This window comes from Bos grunniens, chromosome 21 (genome assembly GCF_055505025.1).
Source record: "Bos grunniens cultivar Pamir isolate PY7600 chromosome 21, Bosgru_T2T1.0, whole genome shotgun sequence".
NCBI lineage: Eukaryota > Metazoa > Chordata > Mammalia > Artiodactyla > Bovidae > Bos > Bos grunniens.
In genome coordinates, this window is record NC_141185.1 from 67,111,465 (window position 1) to 67,125,754 (window position 14,290).

Here is a 14,290-nt window from a genome sequence, read left to right on the forward strand (position 1 = left end):
GCATGTGAGACGAGGGCAATTGTGCAGTAGTTTGAACATTCTTTGGGATTGGAATGCAAACCGACCTTTTCCAATCCTGTGGCCACTGCTGAGTTTTCCAAATTTGCTGCCATATTGAGTGCAGCACTTTCACAGCATCGTGTTTTAGGATTTGAAATAGCTCAACTGGGATTCCATCACCTCCACTAGCTTTGTTCGTAGTGATGCTTTCTAAGGCCCACTTGACTTCACATTCCAGGATGTCTGGCTCTAGGTGAGTGATCACACAATCGTGGTTATCTGGGTCGTGAAGCTCTTTTTTGTACAGTTCTTCTGTGTTTTTTTGCCACCTCTTCTTAGTACCTTCTGCTTCTGTTAGGCCCATACCATTTCTGTCCTTTATCAAGCCCTTCTTTACATGAAATGTTCCCTTGGTATCTCTATTTTTCTTGAAGAGATCTCTAGTCTTTCCCATTTTGTTGTTTTCATCTATTTCTTTGCATTGATCGCTGAAGAAGGCTTTCTTATCTCTCCTTGCTATTGTTTGGAACCCTGAATTCAGATGGAAGTATCTTTCCTTTTCTCCTTTGCTTTTCGCTTCTCTTCTTTTCACAGCTATTTTTAAGGCTTCCACAGACAGCCATTTTGCTTTTTTGCATTTCTTTTCCATGGGGATGTTCTTGATCCCTGTCTCCTGTACAATGTCATGAACCTCATTCCATAGTTCATCAGGCAGTCTATCTATCAGATCTAGGCCCTTAAATCTATTTCTCACTTCCACTGTATAATCATAAGGGATTTGATTTAGGTCAGACCTGAATGGTCTAGTGGTTTTCCCTACTTTCTTCAATTTAAGTCTGAATTTGGCAATAAGGAGTTCATCATCTGAGCCACAGTCAGCTCCTGGACTTGTTTTTGCTGACTGTATAGAGCTTCCCCATCTTTGGCTGCAAAGAATATAACCAATCTGATTTTGGTGTTGACCATCTGGTGATGTCCATGTGTAGAGTCTTCTCTTGTGTTGTTGGAAGAGGGTGTTTGTTATGACCAGTGCGTTTTCTTGGCAAAACTCTATTAGTCTTTGCCCTTCTTCATTCCGTATTCCAAGGCCAAATTTGCCTGTTACTTCAGGTGTTTCTTGACTTCCTACTTTTGCGTTCCAGTCCCCTATAATGAAAAGGACATCTTTTTTGGGTGTTAGTTCTAAAAGGTCTTGTAGATCTTCATAGAACCGTTCAACTTCATCTTCTTCAGCGTTACTGGTTGGGGCATAGACTTGGATTACTGTGATATTGAATGGTTTGCCTTGGAAACAAACAGAGATCATTCTGTCCTTTTTGAGATTGCATCCAAGTACTGCAGTTCGGACTCTTTTGTTGACCATGATGGCCACTCCATTTCTTTTGAGGGATTCCTGCCCGCAATAGTAGATATAATGGTCATCTGAGTTAAACTCACCCATTCCAGTCCATTTCAGTTTGCTGATTCCTAGAATGCTGACATTCACTCTTGCCATCTCTTGTTTGACCACTTCCAATTTGCCATGATTCATCGACCTGACATGAATCCTATGCAATATTGCTCTTTACAGCATCAGACCTTGCTTCTATCACCAGTCACATCCACAGCTGGGTATTCTTTTTGCTTTGGCTCCATCCCTTCATTCTTTCTGGAGTTATTTTTCCACTGATCTCCAGTAGCATATTGGGCACCTACTGACCTGGGGAGTTTCTCTTTCAGTATCCTATCATTTTGCCTTTTCATACTGTTCACAGGGTTCTCAAGGCAAGAATACTGAAGTGGTTTGCCATTCCCTTCTCCAGTGGACCACATTCTGTCTGATCTCTCCACCATGACCCGCCCATCTTGGGTTGCCCCATGGGCATGGCTTAGTTTCATTGAGTTAGACATGGCTGTGGTCAAAAATACATTTACAAACAGCAAGTATGAGAATACAATTTATATTATAAGACCATTGTTGTAAAATCACTGCATATTCCTGTGGATTTTTTAGACATTGTATATCTATATCTGCCTCTATGTAAAATTGTAAATACACAAAAATGCATGGGAAAGAGTATCTCAGAAGAGGAAGGGAGAATTAGACCTGGGGAGGAAAGAACAGATAGAGGAGGATTATAAATATATTAGTCATGGAATTTTTGTTTGATCTGACTAAATCATGTTAAAATGTTAACAGTTTAATTGTTCATTGTGGGTGGTGGGTACATGAGTTCTTAAAGTGTTCTGTTGGTTTTTCTGTAAAGCCTAACTGGAAAGGAAGGAGCACCTGGATACTGCCCCCCGCCCCCGGGGCCATCTTCTGCACAGATCACCCCCCAACAGAGTCCTGCTTCCCGGGTCCTGCTCTCTTCACAGGGCTTCAGGCCTAGGGGGCAAAGGCTCAGACTTTTACTAGCCCAGGGCATGCCATCTTCTCTTGATGTTTTGCCAAATCCCTACTTATACCTTTAATAAATAGTCTTTTGATTAAATTCTAAAATTTTCCTATTTTGAAAAAGAAATACAGCTGGGACCTATAATTTCACCACTTACTGCTTTTTCTGAGTCAATGCAATTTCGTAAAAGAAATAAGTGACAGGAAAATATGGGAAAATATGTGGCTAAATGGGCTTCCCAAAGTATGTGGCAAAATGGGCTTTCCTGGTGGCTCAGCAAGAAAGAACCCACCTGCAGGAGATTCAGGAGACACTGGTTTGATCCCTGGGTTGGGAAGATTCCCTGGAAGAAGACATGGCAACCTGCTCCAGTATCCCAGCCTGGAGAATCCCATGGGGTCGCAGAGAGGCAGACATGACTGAAAACACTAAGCATAGCACAGCATATGGCAAAAGTTATCATTATTTACAGATGATTTGATTACATACATACAGAGTTAAAAAGGAATCAGCTGCAACAATAAAATAAATAAGATGCTTTACTAAGTGTATTTATTAGGAAGTTATAAAAAATATTAATAATTACACATAGATACATCTTTAAAAGTTAATGAAACTGGGGGAGAGAGATGAGCAGGCAGAGACCACAGAAGATTTTTAGGGCAGTGAAACTACCCTGTATGATACTATAAAGGTAATACACATTTGTCCAAACCCACACATGCGCTGCTCCAACAATGAGCCCTAATATAAAGTAAGAACTTCAGGTGATAAGGATGTGTCAGTGTAGATGGTAACAAAGGCACCACTCCTGCAGGGTAAGTGGGGGAGGCTGGACACGTGTCAGGGCAGGGAAATCCCTGTACCTTCCACTCAATTTTGAACTTTTTTTTTTTTTTTCATAAAAAGAAACTTTCTTGAGGGAAGTTACACACTGTCATGTAGTTTTTCATGCAAATCCTTGGAGTATCTTGGGGAAAAAAGCTTTACGTTACTGTTCTGTAATTAAGATATTTGATTTCAAATATTTTAAAACTGATAAACACAAGATAACATATGAACAAGGATTTGAATAACAACAATCATGGAAGACCTCTTGTGATTTTTAAAAAGAAATCAAATTACAATGAGAGAGTTTCTACTTCCTACAGAAAACAAGTAAGCTTTCTATGGCCACACTGCCCCTATGATTACTACTAAAATCTCTGGACAGAATACAATAAGTAACCACTGGAGGACTCTGTTAATTACACAAACAAAAGAAGGTAGACTGTGGAGAGGAGCTAAAACTGGAGTGACAACTCCTGAGAGAATGAAGTTCCATATTGTTTTCTTCTCATGGCTTTGAGCTGAGTGTGGGTCCCCACTGTGGAGTCACATCACTGCTGAAATTCAGCCTCTGTGCACCAGTGTTGGGTTAAATCTCAGAGACACAGTTTTGGGTAAAGCCAAAAGAAATAGCTTTATTGCTTTGCCAGGCAAAGGGGGACACAGTGGACTAATGCCTGTAGTCCCACTAATGTGTCCCATCCTAGAGGGGTTAGGGTTAGTCTTACAGTAATGATTCAAGGAGCAGGGAGTGATCAACTCATGGACAATCTTCTGATTGTGAGGTAATTGGAAGTCAGCATCATCAATCCTCTCATTCCAACTGGTTGAGAATCTATGTGCTTGTGGTCAGCAGTTTTCATCTGGTGGGCATCTGCTTCCTATAAAAACATCATAGTAATATGTGTCAGGCCATTATGTATATATCTTTCAGAGAAAAATGAGTTTGTTGATTCTCCCACGTGGCAGATTTATAGCCCAAATTGCTACCAGTTCCCCAGCCCAACAGCTCTTCTTATTTTCTGTGCGTGGGTGTGTGTTACTCACTCAGTTGTGTTCAACTCTTTGCAACCCCAAGTACTGCAGCCCACCAGACTCCTCTTTCCCTGGAATTCTCTAGGCAAGAACACTGGAATGGGTTGCCGTTACCTTCTCCAGGGTTTCTTCCTGACCCAGGGACCAAACCTGGGTCTTCTGCATTGCAGGCACATTCTTTATCATCAGAGCCACCAGGGAAGCCCATTCCTTGTTTCTACATCTTCACGTTTCCCTATCATTAAGTTTTGAGTCAGCCTTTTACTTCAAAAGATAAGGACATAGGGGCTTATATATGGTTTCCATATGTTATCTAAGGAGGCTAAAGTTAAAATCCCTACTTTTTGTCCAGAAGCATCATGAAAAGCACCCCTCTGGTGGGAGGATGGTAGAGGCAGTCCCTGTTCATATGTTTAGTTCATATTTTTCTTCTGTAGTTTTGTCCCAAGAGTAGGTCCCAATTATGGAACTGAACCTACATTAAAGGCAAGTGTACATAAAAATTTTCTGGCCAGAGGCACCAGGAAAAACACTGTTTCATATCAGAGGTAGAAATCCTACAGAGAAGACAACAGAAAGGGGGCTCATTCTCTGTATGAGTCCGCACATCCTGGAGCTCATCCAGGGGCAGTGAACATGGAGGAGAGACCCAGACAAGTGTAGCAGAGACTTGGGGACCAAAGTAAGGTTTAAATCATCACATAAGTCTTAAAGAATTCCTTAGTGACACATACATAGAACAGACCCAATGCAGCGGAACAAAAGGCCTCAAACAAATCTAAGACTGGAACTAGTACTCACAGAAAGCAGGACAGAACCTAGAATCTGATCCTATCTGAACTGATGGGCTGTTAAAATAAAATATTAACATTTTTCAGGAGATTTGAATGGGACTGAGGGTCTACACAACATAATATACAAAGATTTTATGACAGCAAATGTATTGATAATTCTGTCAAAGAGGTAAAGATACAATTGAAATGAATGGAAAGGAGTTTACAACAGAAAAATAAAAACTTAAAGAGAGCAAATAATAGCTTAAGAACTTAAAAATAGAATAGGCTAAAGAGCAAATACCCTAAAGAGCAAAATTAGCAAAATAGGCTAATTAGCAAAATAGGCTAAAGAGCAAAACAGAAATGATTGAGGAAAGAGCTGGTGAACGTGCAGACAGGTCAGTGTAAATTATCCATCTGAAAGAAAGAAGGAAAAAGGTGAAAAAAGAGAACTTTGGGGAAATGCTATTTATGTGGGAAAATATTAATGATGCATTTGTCTAACATTTGTGTCATTTGAGTCCCAGCAAGAGAAAAGAAAATTGGTGAATGTAAAAAAAAAAAAATTGTATTAATAATGGTCAAAACTTCCCCAAGCTGGAAAAATTAATAAATTTACAGATTCTGGAAGTTCTCTGAATCTCAAGGAAAAAAAAAAAAAGCAAAGAAAGTCACACTCTTACAGATATTAATTAAACTTCTCAAAAGTAAAGATAAAGAAAAATTCTTGTAAACAACTAGAGAAAAAGGATATTCAGGGGTAAAGAAAATATTCATGGTACAAATGACCACAGTCTTTCATCAGAAAATGTATAAACCTTATTCACTAGAGCCAAGACATAGAAATATCTAAGTGGTGTATCTTGCTGGATGAAGAGATAAAGAGAAAAAAAATGTGTGTGTATATATATATGTACATGTGTGTGTATGTGTATACTACAATAGGATATTGTCATTGTCGCTGTTCAGTTGCTAAGTGATGTCCAGCTCTTTGTGATCCCATGGACAGCAGCATGCCATGCTCTTCTGTCCTCAATTATTTTCCAGAGGTTGCTCAAATTCATGTCCATTGAGTTGGTGATGCTATCTAACCATTTCATCCTCTGCCACCTCCTGTTTTTGCCTTCATTTTTTGCAAGGATCAGGGTTTTTCCAATGAATTAGCTCTTTTCATCAGCTTTAGCTTCAGCAACAGTCCCCCCAATGAATATTCAGGGTTGATTTCCTTTAGGATTGATTGATTTGATCTTTTGCAGTCCAAGGGAGTCTCAAGGGTCTTCTTCACTACCACAGTTTGAAAGCATCAATTTTAGTGTTCAACCTTCTTTATGATCCAACTCTCACATCCATGTAGGACTACTAGAAAAACAAGAGTTTTTTGACTATATGGACAAGGGTCAGTAATGTGATCTCTCTGCTTTTTAACACACTGTCTAGGCTTGGCATGGCTTCTTTTCCAAGGATCAAGTGTCTTTTAATTTCATGGCTACAGTCACCATCCACAGTGATTTTGGAGCCCAAGAAAATAGTCTGTCACTGTTTGCATTTTTCCCATCTATTTGCCAAGAAGTAATGGGACCAGGTGCCATAATCTTAGTTTTTGAATGTTGAGTTTTAAGCCAGCTTTTTCACTCTCCTTTTTCACTTTCATCAAGAGGCTCTTTAGTTTCTTTTCACTGACTCATTTGAAAAGATCCTGATGCTGGGAAAGATTGAAGGCAGGAGGAGAAGGGGACGACAGAGGATGAGATGGTTGGATGGCATCACTGACTCAATGGACATGAGTTTGAGCAAGCTCCAAGAGTTGGTGATGGACAGGGAAGCCTGGCATTCTACAGTCCATGGGGTCGCAGAGTCAGACATGACTGAGAGACTGAACTGAACTGAAAACTATTTTAATCAAGACTTCCCTCATGGCTCAATGGTAAAGAATCTGCCTGCAGGAGGCCTGGGCTTGATTCCTGGGTCAGGAAGATCCCCTGGAGGAAATGACTAGCCACTCCAGTATTCTTGCCTCTAGAATCTCATGGACAGAGGAACCTAGTGGGCTGCTGTCCCTGGGATCACAAAGAGTCAGCCAAGACTAAGGCACTAACACTTTCACTTTCACTCTCATATGTTATTGGGATTTCCCTGGTGGTCCAAAGGCTAAGACTCCACCCTCCTAATTTCAGAGGGCTTGGGCTTGATCCTTGGTCAGGGAACTAGATCCCACATGCCACAACTAAGATTTCAAATGTTGAAACTAGAAGACCCTGCATGCTGCAAGGAAGATAGAATATCCCATGTGCCACAACTAAGACCCAGTGTGGCCAAATAAATAAACAAAAATAAACCTTAAAAAAAAGACTGCGTGATTGGTGAAGTAATAGACATAAAGAACAAAGAAACATAGTAAAAGCATCAAGAAATAGTCCCACACACAAATGTATGGTGATTAATTAATTAATTTAATAAGAGGATAATTACTTTACCATGTTGTGTTCATTTCTGCTGTACAACAATATGAACCAATCATAGCTCTATGTATATCTCCTCCCTCTTGGACCTCCCTCCCATTCCTACCCCATCCTACTCCTCTAGGTCAGCACAGAGTGTCAGGCTGGGCTCCCTGTGTCATGTAGCAGCTTCCCACTAGCTAACTATCTGTTAGCTATTTTATACATGGTAGTGTATATATATACACATATCGGAGTTATTCTGTCAATTTGTCCCACTGTCTCCTTCCCTCACTGTGTCCACAAGTCTGTTCTCTTTGCATCTCTATTCCTGTCCTGAAAATAGCTTCATCAATACCTTTTTTCCAGATATATATACATTAATATAAAATATTTGTTTTTCTCTTTATGACTTATTACAGGCTCTAGGTACATTCACCTAAGTTCAGCTGATTTATATTTGTGCCTTTTTGTGGCTGAGTAATATTCCATTGTGCATATGTACCACAACTTCTATATCTATTTAGCCTAGACATATGAAACTTAAAGAAAAAAATCATAGAAAAAATTGCTATATATATTTGATTTCTTATAATAATCTATAATGGAATAGAATCTGAAAAAATATATATATATATATATAGCTGAATCACTTTGCTACACACCTGAAACTAACAGAGCATTATAAATTCATGATAGTTCAGTTAAAAATGTTATAACTTTGGGTCAGGTAAAGATTTCCTAGCTATAAATAAAAATGCAACTCATTAAAAATAAATTAAATACAGGGAACCCAGACTGGTGCTCTGCTACAACCTAGATGGGTGAACTAGAGTAGAGGAGAGGAAGGGGAGGGAGGGAGGGGATATTTATAATAGATCAGATCAGTCGCTCAGTCATGTCCGACTCAATTCACATCTCTATATGGCAGAAACCAACACAACATTGTAAAGCAATTTTCCTCTGATTGAAAACTGAACAAAATAATTGATAGAGATCATTAAAATAAAAAAAAATTCCATAAAAATACAAACCACAGACTGGGAGATAATATTTGCAAAACACTCATGACAACAGAGTTCTATTTAAAATATATGAAGAACTTCCAGAATCCAGTATGAAAATAAACAGTCCAACAACAAATGAGCTGAACTGCCTCCTCACCAAAGAAGGTATACTGATGGCAGGTAAGTATATGGAAAGATGCATGTCACGCTAGGGAAGGCAAACTGAATCACAATGAAACGTCACCACTACATGTGTAATGAAATGGCATTAAATAAATAAATAGTGTGTGGAGAGGTATTTGTGTATTTTTGAAGAACTATTTTGTGAAATCTATTAAAAATTTAATGGACACAGTTTTAGATACAGTAATTCTACTTCTAAGAATTTGTTAATTTCCATACATTTAAGCAAAGATGTACAAGGTTATCCACCTAATGTATATGTGTATGAATGTTTTCTATCCATTAAAATATGAAGACAATCTATATGAGATTGATAACTGTAACTGTAGCTAGAGAATTGGATGGGAAAGTAGGGATGGGAAGACATTTCTTTTTTAATTTATACTCTTCTCTACTGTATTTCTCTCCAAACTTTTACAATATGTTTGCATTTCTCCTATAACTAAAAGCCTAAACAACTGAGCCTGATACAAATTAATATGCAGTGGAATAGGCAGGATATGTTGTTAGCATTTGGCAAATTGAAGGATTCCAAGTTAAGACACACTTTCAAAGAACTCTAGTCCAGTAAATTGCATTGTACCATCTGTTTTTGGCTCCCCATAACGTGGAATGTGGTGCCTAAAATACTCTCTTTAATAAGTGCAATTTTGTCACTTAAAGCTATGTTCTTTCTGTCATTGTGTCAGTGTAACATAGTCCCTCCCCTGTAGTCTGAAGCTGGCTTCTCCACAATGGGTATTATAATGTCATACTTTGTCACCCTCCCCTACATCAGTTGTTTATAACTTTTTAAGGAAAACAGAAGTCTGCTATGCATTTTCTGTTCTGCATTGGTCTGAATGCAGTACTTCCTGCATGATGCTCAGGAGAGGTAGCTGATACGGCCCCTCACCCCCACGCTCTGGGTCTCTACCTCATTACTCCAGTTCAGGGCCTTTGCCTAGATTATTGTAAATGACTTAGAAACTTGTCTCTCAAACTCCAGCACATCCTTCAGACCTGCTGCCCATGGAGCACCCAGATGGAGCTTTCTAAAGCATAATTACAGCCGTGGCGCCCCTGTCTAAACTCCGTTGGTACCTCCCACTTCTCCCTACGACTCCAGCCTCATCACTCATCACTCTGTCCCAGCCTGTTGGGGGCCAGAGTGAGGTACTCCGCCCATGGCAAAGGTCATGAGGAAGGAGGCTCGACATACGCAAAGGCGGGATCGAGCCTCAGGAGTCCCCCTGGAAATCCTCGAGCGTCTACCCCCATAACCAGAGCCTGCCTACTTTACTACTTTGTGCTCACCTACACCTCTGACTTTACGGGGGGCTGTCCCCCACCACCTCTTTTGGAGAAGGAGTTAACTTAGAGCTCCAGTTTATAATAATTCCTGGGCGTGATAAGAGTGTTTTAACCTACAAACTCCTCTGAAGGTTCTCTAGCCTGCCTGACAGGCTCGTCCGGCCACATGTGATTGCTCACAGCCTCCCAACCGTGAGAGGCATGAGATGCTTTAAACCTTCTAAAAACAGGTTCCTTAGAAAAGTTAGAAAACTATTAGTATAAGTATAATGGGCTGATTAGAAATTGTGTTGGTGAAGGGTTTTTCATTTGTTGAGCCAATGTTTGTTGCTAAGTCTCCATATCCCCTGCCCTTACACACATTAATGAATATATAGAATTAACCTTTGATATTAATCACGTTAGACCTTAGGCTAAGTAAATTCTTTCCTTAACTAAAACCCACTACACCCTCACCCTGTAGGAATGTAACTTTACTTGGGTGGCATCTGTTTTGAGAATAATCAGCCCTGGAGAAATAAGTGTCCTGATTGACTGACCGCTGTCACAAGGAGAGGGTCGTAAATTGTCAGCAGGCCCCCCTGGCCAGAAGATGATGTAACACCCCTAAGACCTCTGTATACCTTTGTATGAAGCACCTGACTTTGATAAAAGTCAGGACTGCTGACCCCGCGTGACTTTTGCATAACATCTCAGTGTATAAAAACAGACTCTGGAAAATAAAGAATTGGGATCAGTTTCTCGAAATACTGGTCTCCCCATGTCGCTCTCTCTCTCTCCCTCTGGCTGAGTCTCCATCTGGAGCGCGGAACCCGCCATGCTTACTAATTTTGCCTGGGCTTCTAAGATCCGACCGGGGAGGCCTCAGTGTCTCCTCTCCTTCGGGAGAACGGAAGGACGCCTGCGGCCTACGTAAGTGGTGCAAGCTTCTTGTCTTGAAGTTTTATTGGTCCCCCGCGTAAACCAAGCTACTCAGCCTCTTTTCTCCACTGAATTTTCCTACTGAGCTATCCTTATTCTATTACTCTTTATATCTCTAATTAATATCTAATTGAAACTATCGTATCCTGACCCTCGCCGACGCCGTCTCTCCTTCGAGTACCCTGGATCAGCCGGGGCTGGTCCCGGGCACCAGCCAAGCAAAACTTCCCAGCCACTACACTCCCTCGTGCTTGGGGCATACTCCTCTTTCTTCTCCCTCAACCACTCTCACCTTGGCCCCTACAGTTCTTCACCAGAAGCCTTTCTTGACCTGTCTGAGCTAAGAGTCCCTCCAAGTGGTTTACTTAACTGTCCTGTGTTTTCATCCAACCAAGGTCCACATGAATCATTTATCTGACCCCCCAACTACTGGATAAGCTCCAAGGGCAGGAACTTCACCTAATCCATTTTTCTATCTGCTGTGCAGAGCACAGTGTCTATGACAAGATCAATACCCTAAAAATGCTTGCTTAATTGAATAAAGAGACCAACCCCAACAGTGGAGAAAACAACGTCTTTAAGTTGATGTTCAGTTGCCTAGAAACACTAAGATGTTGGTTCTGTGAATCATCATACTTCAAACAATAAAAACACAGCCATTGAACAATGATTTTTTTTTTTTTTTTCACACACACACATTTCACTTTTTACAGCAAGAAGCAAATGTAAACAGGTGGTGCGTGGGCCAAAGTTTTTACTTTGTCAAAAGACAGTTTCATGGGTGGGTCTCCAGATGTACAATTCATATGCTTTTGGAGCAGTTGCCATAAAAACTGTCCTAGGTTTTATTCACCTTCCAGTTATGCCTCCTTGTTTTAGTTTGTGTCCTTCTTTGGTGCTGTTTTACTGAATGGAATCCCAGCATCAAACTGAGTGACATTTCACCCTGCCATTTGAGAGTATAGACGAACATAGTAGGGACTGTCAGCCACTTGCTGAACTGAGGTGTGTGGGACAAGAAAAACAATGACCCAGGATGTCTGTGTGCAGGTGGGAATGACAGAGGCCCTTATTTTCTTGTTTTGTGTTTGTTTGTTTGTTTGTTTTTTTAATGATTAACAAAGAAAATAATCCAAAATGTCAGAGTGTTGAGGAAGTTGTTAAACTGAGATTATGCTCCTCTGATATCCAGCTGGCAAGATCAGAGAGGCAACCATTCCCCTATGTGCCAAACAGAAGCTGGGACCCCTGAGGTGGGCATTTCCTCTGCAGTTTTTGGTGTTACTCTCCTGGTTCAACAGAGGAGGGCACTGAAGTGCATTGAACAGAGGGAGCTTAGGAGTTTGCTCAAGGGACCCAGTTGACCAGGGCAAGAACCAGTCTCAGAGTCAGCCCTGAGCAGCACCAGAACCAAGGTTCTGTGCCCCTTCCTGGCCCAGTCAGCTGATACCAGATGTGAGGGCTGAGGAGAGTGCTGCCACTCTGCAGACTTCAGCAGTAAGACCGTAGCTGGCTATTTTCTTTCTCTTAGGCCAGGATTCAGCTGCTTTTCAGAAGGTGATACCTCTCTTTGGCCTCCCAGGGAAGGCAGGGTGAGCATGGTGTGCAGCCACCACTACCACGCAGCCTGTGCCAGCTGTGGGTGGCACCCAGGGCTCCCCTGTGCTGGCTAAAGGGTGGTCTGTGCTGCTGTGAGGTCCCCTGCAAGCTCTCCACCGCAGCTGATGCTCCGAGAGGCAAGGCTGACTTTTACTCATTGGCCACAGCCAGTGCCGTCCACAGCAAGCTCAGGTACACAGAGTGAGTGGGGTACAGAGAGCTGCTGCTTGTTCCAGCTCCTCGCTTCTGAGGCTGCCCCTTATTTATCTCATTAACAGTGCAATGTTCCAGGGAACTGAGAAGCAAGAGGGGAGCAGAGGGCAGGGATCAGCATGGCCTTGGTTCACTGAACATTGTGAACACTCACGCATCTTTTTTATCATAAAGTATTTCTGGTCTTCTTAAAAGAAAGAGGTGCCATAAGTAAGACCCCCTTTACACCACTGGATATTTTTCCAGAACATTTTACGAAGACTTGCTTATGAAACAATCTAACACTCTGTGCAGTATGGTCTGGGAATCTGAATTTGAGAGCAACATCCCCAGAGGTCCCAACACTTTGTGGGCTCACACTCAGTGAAGCTGTTAGTAACAGTTGTCAGACCCTATCAGGCTACCAGGGCTTGTTAACATCATTTGCAAGTCCTTTTCTGTTTATAGTCAGAGTTCTCATTTAATGATCACAAGGCCTGGTAGAGTAGATAGTAAGAGAAGCCCTTTAACAATGGGAAAGGGGTGTCCTAGGATCCCGGGAACCTGGACAAGCACACAGTCCATAAATGGACCCCCTCCCCTCCGATGTAACAGGTAGCCAGGGTGGGCAGCACCCGGGGCCCTGATTTCCTTTGTTCTTCAGGCAGTCACACTCTTGTTGAAGAGCCCAGCCCTTGTCGCTCTGCTGAGATCTCCCTGCTGTCTAAGAACGCAGGCAGGAAACAAAGCAAACTCTTAGGAGTTTCTTCCGGGCTTATAGGAGCCTACCTTCTAATTGGCCTTCCAGAAAGTGAGCCTCAGTGTGCATGTTTCTGTGTGTCCGTATGAGCCTTGGTGCATTTATTTATACAGAAGTGAGTGTAATAGGGAATAACATCTGATTCCATATTAGATCTATTCCTTTAGCCTTTGTGCTGTGTTTCCTGTGCTTAGTCATGCTGGTTTTCCACTTTTGTAAAAGAATATTGCCTATAGCCTGAAATATACAGGATAGCCTATTCTCTGGGCTTTAAGAGTTTATTCATTTAGAAAGAAAAAGCTGCAGAACAGAGAATAACATTTGTCTTGTTAGAGATTTATAAGAACATCATGACCTGACCTAGTGGATAGCGACAAGAACACAGGATTCCTACACCAAGAAATCTGCAACAACTAAGCAGGTTTCTTCCTCCCTTTGCCTTTAAAAGCACTTTGCTCAGGGCCAAAGGGAAGATGGCAGTTAGAGAAAACATGAAGGCCAAGTCTCCCCAAGTCTGAAACATCTACCAAACACTGGTGGGAGCCCTTTAATGACCAGACTGAGAGGGCGCCACCATGCACCAGGTAGGGAGAATGGGGGAAGGCTGAGGCAGGGAGCTGGCATGACCCAGGGGCTACTGGGGGTGGGAAAGAGATTTGGGTGCCAGAAGAGGCATGCCTGCTTGCTGGTGAGGGGTAGGGACCCTCAGGGATGGGAAGAACCATTAGGGGAAGCCCCTGAGGGTCCCCACACACTTGGCCATGGGGAGCCTTCTGGGGCCGTGGGCCTGTATTCTTCTCTCAGGGGCCCCTCTGCCCTTGGGGGCCCTTCCCACCCTCCCAGCCAAGCCATCTGCCCTCCAGAGCACCCTCTGCTCTTC

General features: G+C 42.0%; 1 long non-coding RNA gene across 3 annotated transcripts in view; it reads right to left on the minus strand.

The window, feature by feature from the left end:
• Positions 1-3,426: 3,426 nt before the first annotated feature.
• Positions 3,427-14,290, minus strand: part of LOC147349839 (uncharacterized) — a 45,163-nt gene continuing 34,299 nt past the window's right edge. For all 3 annotated transcript variants that reach the window (XR_015150210.1, XR_015150211.1, XR_015150209.1), the window contains one exon: positions 3,427-4,087. This is a non-coding gene — a long non-coding RNA (uncharacterized LOC147349839). The remainder of the gene's footprint in view (positions 4,088-14,290) is intronic.